The sequence below is a fragment of the Heterocephalus glaber genome, unplaced genomic scaffold (assembly GCF_053883595.1).
Source record: "Heterocephalus glaber isolate CG9 unplaced genomic scaffold, H.glaber_assembly_v1.0 deba00001497, whole genome shotgun sequence".
Taxonomy (NCBI): domain Eukaryota; kingdom Metazoa; phylum Chordata; class Mammalia; order Rodentia; family Bathyergidae; genus Heterocephalus; species Heterocephalus glaber.
The window spans coordinates 17,460,688-17,470,260 of record NW_028258320.1 but is presented as its reverse complement, the minus strand read 5'-3'; the positions used below and the strand labels follow the sequence as shown (position 1 = coordinate 17,470,260).

Genomic DNA, 9,573 nt, shown 5'->3' with positions numbered 1-9,573 from the left:
ATATGATCATCTCAATAGATGCAGAAAAGGCATTCGACAAAATCCAATACCCATTCATGATAAAAACCCTACAGAAATTTGGAATAGACGGTCTTTATCTCAACTTGATTAAGGCTATTTATGAAAAACCAACAGCCAACATCACACTAAATGGTCAAAAACTGAAAACTTCCACAATAAAATGAGGAACAAGACAAGAATGCCCACTATCACCACTCCTGTTCAATATAGTTCTTGAAACATTAGCCACAGCAATTAGAAAAGAGAAAGAAATAAAAGGAATAAAGATAGGAAAGGAAGAAGTCATTATTTGCTGACGATATGATACTTTACATAGAAGACCCAAAACACTCTGCTGAAAGACTTCTAGACTTGACAGATTCAGTAGAGTAGCTGGATACAAGGTCAACACTCAAAAAACAATAGCCTTCTTATACACAAATAACAGACTCACTGAGAAATTTGGGCAACAATTCCTTTTACAATAGCACCCCAAAAAATGAAATATCTAGGAATCAATCTAACAAAGGAAGCAAAAGACCTCTACACTGAACACTACAGCACTCTGAAAAAAGAGATTGAGCAGGATATAAGAAAACGGAAAGACATCCTTTGTTTCTGGGTAGGAAGAACCAATATAGTGAAAATGGCCATACTTCCAAAACTACTATGTAGATTTACTGCAATGCTCATTGAAATTCCAACAATATTCTTCACAGAACTAGAGAAAACAATCCAAAAATTCATTTGGAACCAGAAGAGACCTAGAATAACAAAAGCAATTCTAGGCAACAGAGACATGTCAGGGAGTATCACAATCCCCAACTTGAAACTATACTACAAAGCTACTGTGATAAAAATAGCATGTTACAGGCAAAGAAACAGACCCAAGGATCAATGGAATAGATTAGAAGATGCAGAAACAACTCCAGACATACTCAGCCACCTCATCTTTGACAAAGGAGCCTACCACCCTCATTGGAGGAAAGATAGCCTATTTAATAAATGGTGTTAGAAAAACTGAATTTCAACCTGCCAAAGATTAAAATTAGACCCATATCTATCACCACGCACTAAACTACGATCGAAGTGGATTAAAGATCTAAATATTAAGACAGAAACACTAAACTCGCTGGAAGATAAGTTAGGTAGAACTCTTGAAGACATTGGCATAGGAAAAGACTTTATGGGGCCAGGGATTTAGCTCAGTGGTTCTGCTGCCTGCACAAGGTTCTGAGTTTGATCCCTGGTACCAAAAAAAAAAAAAAAAAGACATTATGAACAAAACCTCAGTAGCACGGGAACTAGCACAAAGACTCAACAACTGGGATCTCATCTTATTAAAAAGCTTCTGGCCAGGGATTTAGCTCAGTGGTTTCACTGCCTGCTGTGCAAGCACAAGGACCCGAGTTTGATCCCTGGTACCAAAAAGAAAAAAAAGCTTCTGCACTGCAAGAGAAACCACCAACAGAGCTAACAGACAACCTACAATGTGGGAAAAAATTTTTAGCAGCTGTACCTCAAAGGACTACTATCTAGAATATATAAAGAACTGAAAAAAATCAGACCCCTCAAATTCAAAGACCCAATTCAAAAATGAGCATCTGAAATGAACAGACATTTCTCAGACAAAGAAGTAAAAGCAGCAAATAAATATATGAAAAAATGTTCAACATCACTGGTCATTCGAGAGATGCAGATGAAAACAACACTGAGATTCCACCTCACCCCAGAAAGAATGGCTGCTATCAAGAAGTCAACCAATAACAAATGTTGGCGGGGGTGTGGGGAGAAAGGACTCCTTCTCCACTGCTGGTGGGAGTGCAGACTGGTGCAACCACTGTGTAAATCAGTATGGAGATACTTCAAAGAACTAGAGCTAGAGGTCCCATTTGACCCAGCTACTCCCCTGCTGGTTATCTTCCCAAAAGAATTAACAGAATCACACTACGGCAATATATGTGCACCCGTGTTTATAGCAGCGGCACAGTTTGTAATAGCTAAAGCTTGGAAATAGCCCAAATGCCCATCAACTGGAGACTGGATAAAGAAGATGTGGTTTTTTAATAAAATGGAACACTACTCAGCCATAAAGAATGACAAATTAGAGACATTTATTGCTAAATGGATGCATATTGAGGCCATACTCTTAAGTGAAATAAATAGGACACACATGTGTAAATACTGAATAGTTTCTCTAGTGTGAGAAACTGAAAGTATAAATAAGGATTAAAATGATTAAAACGAATAACTGATAATTTGAAATAGGAAGAAAAGGGGTAGGGGAAGTGGGAGGGGAAGGGGAAAGGAAAGGAGGAAAAAGAAAAATTATGAGAAAAGAAAAAAATGGAAGCAAAGTCTTTGTAAATAGGGAAGGGAGCACAGGAAATGGGGAAAAAATAAGAACCAAGATACATCATGTACAGGTACAAGCACCCAATGATAAATGTAAACGTATTGTATACCTAAAATGTACCAATAAAAGAATTTAAGAAAAAAAAACCGGGTGAGCCGTCTACAGGGAAACCAGGAAAGGGGTTTTGTGGGCCTGTGGCAGCAGAACACCATGCCCAGAGTTCAGGTGGAGTTAAGGGAGGAAAGATGCGAGTCCACAGAGCTCAGCACTGCCGCCCTCCAGACAACTGCCAGCTCCATGATAGGGCTGTCACTCCTCTTGCCCTGACGCTGTCCCCGACACATCCCAGAAGACACAGGGATGGGGTGGGATGGAGACACAGCTTCTCTAGAGGCTGGGATGGGGTTTGGCAGTGCAGGTTTACAGCATTCCCTCCCCAGGCTTCCAAGTATCGAATCAAAACCTATGCTTGAGCCAGAAGGGTACTTGATCGAAGCTTCTTTCTCAGCTCAGTGCCTCTGTCTTGACTGCACACTGGAATCATCTGGGGAGTTTTTAAAAAGTCATGAATCCCAAATTCCACCATCAGAGACTCTGATTTCATTGGCATGGGATGCAGTCCAGACATGGGGGTGTTTAAATCTCACTGGCTGGTATGAATGCTCAGCTAGTTTGAGAGCCCTGGTCTTCCCCACAAGGATTAATGACAGCATCTGGTGAACACACTGGCAGGGCACTTCCATCCTGGGACACTGCATGTAGGGCTGCACTGGCAACAGCAGCCAGGATGAGGGTGATAGCCTCTGGGCCTCGGGGAAGCTGCCTTATTGCCTCATTACCTTCCATAGCTCTCTCTACCCCAAAGGAGCTTCCTTCCGATCAGTTACTTGCTTCTGCTGTAACTTTTCAGGGGCTTTCTATCCTATACCCTTGTGCAAAACGCTCTCCTTCTGGTGCCAAGTGCTGTCCTGAGTAGCTGAGCCTCTGAAGCAAGAGCTTGGGTTGGAATCCTGGTTCTATGCACAGTGTGACTCTTTAACCTCCCTGTGCCTCAAGGTTGCAGAGAGAATAAAACAAGAACATCGTTGAAACACGCTTAGAGAAGAGCTGGATTTGAAATGGATGGTCACTGAAAACCAGCTAGTGTAACCTGTGATGCCAAGAGCTCCATGAGAGCCAGGAACGTGCTTTCTCTTTGGGCCTCAGTTCAATGCTTGGCACTGAGTAGCACACTCACCCTAAACCTGTATCCGTGCTTCCATAAGCCTCTTATGCCTTGAATCAGGCTTTGCAAGGCTGATAGACCCAGAGATCAGACCCAGTGATGAGAGGTGTTGGCACTGGTGGGCAAACAGAGCGTGGAAGTGTTCTGCTGTGTTTGAAGCAAGTGTCAAAGAACTTCTTGCTGTTTGCTTGCCTGCTGCCAGTGGCATGCCAACAGCATCCTGGAGAACTGAAGGTTCTGGCTCATTGAGGCTTCACTACACAGTGGCTGGCACAGATAGTGCCATTTGGGCAGAGATGAAGTATGTGAAATGTCTCTTGCCCTGACACCGAGGTTGCTAGCTCCCTGTGGGCTGACTCACCTGGGGTAGGGGCTGCAAACAGGAATTGCCTTGAGTCTGGGGACCGCAAATTATTTGCACTAATCGCTGTTGAAGCCTGTTTGTTTACTCGCAGACCTCTCTCAGGGTGTGTGGCCAGCTAACAGGCACTCCTTGAGGTGTCTGTCTAATGACTGCTTCTTCAGCTGCTTGCTAGCAGGAGGCAGGATAGTTGCTTGCACCAACTGCTTGGATGCATCTAGGAGCTCTGTGGGTGCTGAGTGAGTGCAGTGCTGAGGGCACGAGTCTGCTGTGCATGCAGGTGACCACCACCTTACAGGGTAAATCATCCTCTCTCAGATACTGTGATGCTCAGCATGCAGGGCAGGGCAAGGCTTGGAGTCTGGGAAAGTGCTGTGCTCAGGGAGAAATCCCAACCAAACTGCCAGGGAGGAGATGACTCCATTTCTCCCCAAGATGGGCTTGGGGCCCCAGATGCAGGAGCAGGAGGGAAGTGTCAGGGGCAGGGATGTGCCTGCCCAGAGGGTCCCTGCCTTGTAAGTCCTTGGCAAGTTGAAGCTGCACATTATGATCGCTCCCTCTTCTCAGACACTAAGTGACCATCTCATAGCCTTTTTACAGATGCATGAGGGAGGAGAGAAGGAAAGGAAAAAGAACCCAGCTCTTCCAGCACCAACTTTCTCTGTTGTTTGCAGCTGGGTGCCATTCTGTACTGTCCAGTTACTGGCTCTGATCTTTTCATGCTGCATCAAGGTCACTATGTGACCTTGGGCAACTCACTGAGGTCTTGCTCAACTCTAACAGTCCCTGATTACATGCTGCAAGCCTTTGCCTAACCTTTCCTTTACATCTCCTTAGAGCTGCTGGCACCACTGAGCAGAGTTCTCTGCCCAGCAGCATGGTTCTAAGGTGTACAAGCTCATTTAATCCCTTATTCTCCCCATCTTCCAGAGGAGGAAGTACACAACTGAGAGAGTAAACAACTTGTTGGGAAAATGAACCCACATTTCCTTGAACCCTGCAATTAGGGTTGGTGATCAGTGCTGCAGTGGTGGAAGGGTGTGGCTTTTTGCCCCAGCGTTCCAGGGTCCTACCCAGCCACAGTGGCCTCCAGTGCCCACCCAACAGCCAGATGGACCATCTTAGGCTCCATAGCTGCCCTGTGGCCTCCTGTTCCCTACCCTCTTGACTGTGGGAGGAAAGAACTCTGGAGGAAAAGTTCTATCAGTGGTGTTCTGTGTGACTGTGGGTGGTCCAGCTCACAACCACTGCCACAGTGGTTGATGCTTTTTTAGTACGTAAGTCCCCATGAATCTCTTTCCCTTAAAATGCCCATGGTTTCTGTTTCCTGCACTTCCTCAGCAGGTATCTGGAGGATCAGGGAAAGCACAGTTGAGGAAGGTGATTTGTAACCAGGAGGCCTCAAGCAGGGGAAGGTTACTCATAATTATCTACACAGCCAGGACTTCAAGGGGTGCCCCTTTAAATAGACACACGGGGAGGAGGTGACCCTGCCCTAGAAATTCATGGAAGGACTTTATGACCAGCTGAGTGTGCATCAGTGCCTTCTGGAGAGGGCTGTGAGGATACAGGTAGGGACTACTCTTCCTGCTTCTCAGAGGAGGAAGCTGTATGCATAAGTGGCAAAGCTGGATCTTGAGGCCTTCATCCAGCATCCTTTCCACTATTCCTAAGTGGGAAACAGAAATCACTCAACTGTCAATTGTCTCTGGTAGAAATGATTCAGTTGCCCTGTGAGCCAAACGGGACCTAAGTGTAAAGCCTGAATGATAGGGCAGCATGCTTCAAGGGTGTGTGTGTGTGTGTGTGTGTGTGTGTGTGTGTGTGTGTGTGTGTGTATGAGAATGGGCAGGTACCTTGTTCTGCTGGAGGCTGTCCACTCAGAATCCTCCAGAAGGACAAAGGTGGCAAACCTTTGTCAGCCAGGTGACCCTTCCGCATACTCTGTGACCCACTGATCAGCCTCCACCCAAACTTTCAGCAGCATCCTCTGGCTCCTGTGACCTGGCCCCTGGGTAAAAGCAAGAGGTGAGCCAGCAGGCTGGAGGGCGGGCAATGAGGGAAAGGCTGAGCTGGCAGCCAGAACTAGGGTGAGTGGAGTGGCAGGGCAACGGGCAGACAGTGAGAAGAGACCCCAGGGAACCCTGACCCCAGCCGCAAGTCTGAGGTAGAACTGTGTTCTCTCCATTCCACAGGTGAGGCTGTGGGTGCTGGAGGTTACAAGGCACAGCATTTGCTAATTCAATGACCAGGCTGAGAGCTTCACAGCAGGTCGGGGAGAGACCAATCAGCCCCTCCGTTTTGACCTGTCTTAGGAGCCAGCAACATTATATGGCAGGCAGCAAGCTCCAAGAAGTGTTTTTGCCAGTCACCTCTTGTGAAGTACCAACTACCAAGGCCTCACAGTGCGATTCCCAAGGGCACATTAGCCAGGACAGTGGGACTGTGCTCATGCAACCTGCCACCTCAGTGGGGCAGACTGTGTTGAAAGTCATCTGGCTTCCAGCATCTGCATCTCTCTACAGCCACAGAAATTCTGATGCAGGTGGTATGGGCAAGGACTGAGGAATCTCCTACCAGGCTCTCCAGTGGCAGTGGGATGTCGGTTCTGAGAATCGTGCTCTGAGAAATTCTGTGCTTGGAAGGATGGTGAGGACATGAACAGAGTGAGCTCCCCTGAGATGACACCTGCTGCTCTAAGAAAAGCCCCAGGACCAGTTCTTCGTAGACACTGTTGCCCACACAGGTCCCCTGGGGATCTTATTCAAGTGCAGACTCTGACTTGCTAGGCAAAGTCAGAGGTTCTGAATTTCTGCCAAGCTCCCAAGGGACGCTCACACTGCTGGTCTACAGAGAATCAAGAGGCTAAGCTGGGGCTCTCAAACTTCAGCATGCATCCGAATTACCTGGAGGGGAGGCAGCTTGTAAAAACAGGCTGCCACTCCCACCTGGATGGAGCAGGGCTGGGCCAGGGCCTGAGAAGGTTCTTTCCTAACCAGTTCTCGCTGCTGCAGCAGCTTATGGGCCTGAGACACCACCTAGAGAAATACTGGCTGGGTCAGTACAAGGGCAGAATACAGTAAATGCAGCCCAAAGCACTCCTATGTCACTGACATTTTTAAGTACTGTAGCTCTGTTATTAAATTCTTACCAAGGACTTATTTTCCTATGATCTCTCCCCCTACCCACTGGCCCCTGAACAGTGTGGGTGCATAGGAAAAAAAAAACCCCAGGGAATTGGGGAGTATGGAAAGTTAAATTCTAGCTTAACTGAAAGAGCCTCCTGCTTAACAACATGAGGTCTCCCGGATCCATGATTTTCCCTTCACCCCCACATGTTCCAGCACTGAATTGCTATGCAGCATCAAGTACCTCTGAGCAAGCAGGGAGAACCTAATGATGGTTCTGCACCCTCCTGCAGTCACGTGTATTGGCCAGAGGGACACAGAGGTGACTTCATCATCATTAGACCCACCATGGTCACATGATCACTTATGGCCACACTGAATGCCTCATCTCCTCAGGGACCCTCCCTGGATCCTCCTCTGCCCGGGAGTTCTGTATCTGGAAAGCCTTGGCACACCTTACCCCTGCAGCTATGCCCATGTTCTGCCTAGGGGTCTAATATTTGCTCACACTAACACCTGTAAGCAACTTGAAGTCAGGGCCTGCCACTCATTCATCTCTGTAGCCCCTGCTTCTCCAGAGACTATATTTTCCTGAGCAGTCTTGCTTATAAATAACTTAAAAGCTTCCACATATAGTCAGCCTTCTGTATTGTGGGTTGTACATCCATGGAGTCACTGAGCTGCATTAAAAATATTCAGGGACAAGCACAAGGACCCAAGTTCAATCCCCGGTACCAAAAAAAAAAAAAAAAATTCAGGGAAAAAACTGCATCTGTACTAAGCAGGGCTTTTTCTCCTTGTCATTAGTCCTTACACAAAGTGTATGACACCCATGTACATAATGTATATGCTGCGTAAAGTCTCATAAACAATCCAGAGATGACTTCAAAGCTATGGGAGGATATGGGTAGGTTATAAGGAAGTAACTTCCATTTTATAGAAGGGGCTTGAGCTTGTGCAGATTTGATAACTCAAGGGTCCCGGCACCATCCTCTGTGGCTGTGGAGGGACAACCTATTGCCTCCTGGTTTGGAAAACACAGACCATCCCTGAAACTTGCAAATGACCATTGTCTGAACTCTCAGCTACAAACTTTTCTCCCTCAGGAATGTCTAGTGCAAACAACTATGTCCTGACAGGCCAGTCCCCAAGGCCCAGGCACCTTCCCATCTTCGGGGAGGCACCTGCTGCTGTTTGTGTCTGTCAGGGGGCCAGCTGGGGGAGGGAAGCCACCCCCTTGATCTGTTCGGCTTCCTGTTTATCTGATCAGGCTCAGAACTCCCAACTTAGAGGGTTTGGCCAGAGGTGAGGAGGATGGTAAGACCTGAGGTAGGACTTCCTGGTGGAGAACACAGGTCACACAGGGTGGGTGGGGTGGGGATGAGGGGAAGGGAGCATGCATGGTGTGACTGGGAGCAAGAGCTCGGGAGGACAGGTTGGGAGGCCAGGCTGGCTGAGACGGACCCCCACACCCCTGCAGGGCAGCCTACAGAAGTATCTTTGTGATGTTTTTCAGCATGACCCACAAAAAGCAATTGAATTTTTCATCATGACCCTTAATATATACTTGTACAGCACACAGTAAAACTGAAATGGAAACCTACAAAACAGTAATTACCACGCCACATGTGACGTACCTTGACATTTTCTATTCTAGTCTATCTCATTAAAAATTGCTGGTCTCAACTCACTAGTTTGACATTACAACCACTGGTGGATAACCTGCAACGTGAATTAATCCACCTTACTGTGTCTGTTATTTCAGCGGAGCTTCGAGGCTTTGATATTTTTGTTCGACATGGTGTGCCTAATCAACGGAGCACCGGCTGTATGCCAGATAATATACTGAGTGTCTGTGGGATAGGGTGAGGGCTTGGAGAGGAGAGGATGTGACCACCCCCAGGACAGAGAAGGGTCACACGCACAGGCCAGAGGGCTGGTGGCGCAATGTGGCAGATAATGCAAGCTGAGGGCACCCAGCCACCAGTGAGCAGAGGCACCACTATCTCCTAGCATTGGGTCATAAAGCAGACAGAAGTGTTCCCGTCCCTCCCAGTCCTGTTGAGGTCCTGGTCCTCCTCTCCTCCTCTCCCCTGAGAATGGCCCAGAGGGTGGCAGACGCTCAGCTGGTAGCACTCCTGGGAACAAGACAGGGACTGAGCTGATCCTGGCGGCTTCCTGGATGCTGCAGGCCTCCAGGCCTTGCTGTGCCCATGCTGGAGGCATCGTCTGAGGATAATTTCATAAAAATTTGTGTTTTCTTTTTCCAACGTGCTCTGAAGGTTCTGAAGGGGAAAGATAAGCCATTCTGAAGGCACCCCAAGCTCCAACTCCGATTACCCTGATGAGATCCTGCAGGAGATCAGGCGCAGCTGGGAAACAGCACCAAGCTATTTCCACAGCGGAGGACAGCGGCCCTCACTACCTCCGCAGAGCCAGATCCTCCCTCTGGCCAACCTTCTGCTGCCCCTTCCCTCCAGCCAGGCTATGAAGGACACAGCAT

The 9,573-nt window shown here is 47.6% G+C and overlaps 1 protein-coding gene across 12 annotated transcripts in view; it reads right to left on the bottom strand.

Annotated features, from left to right (window-relative positions):
• Lrrc20 (leucine rich repeat containing 20) overlaps positions 1–9,573 on the bottom strand; it is a 72,586-nt gene that overhangs the window by 12,651 nt on the left and 50,362 nt on the right. The window lies entirely within an intron of this gene.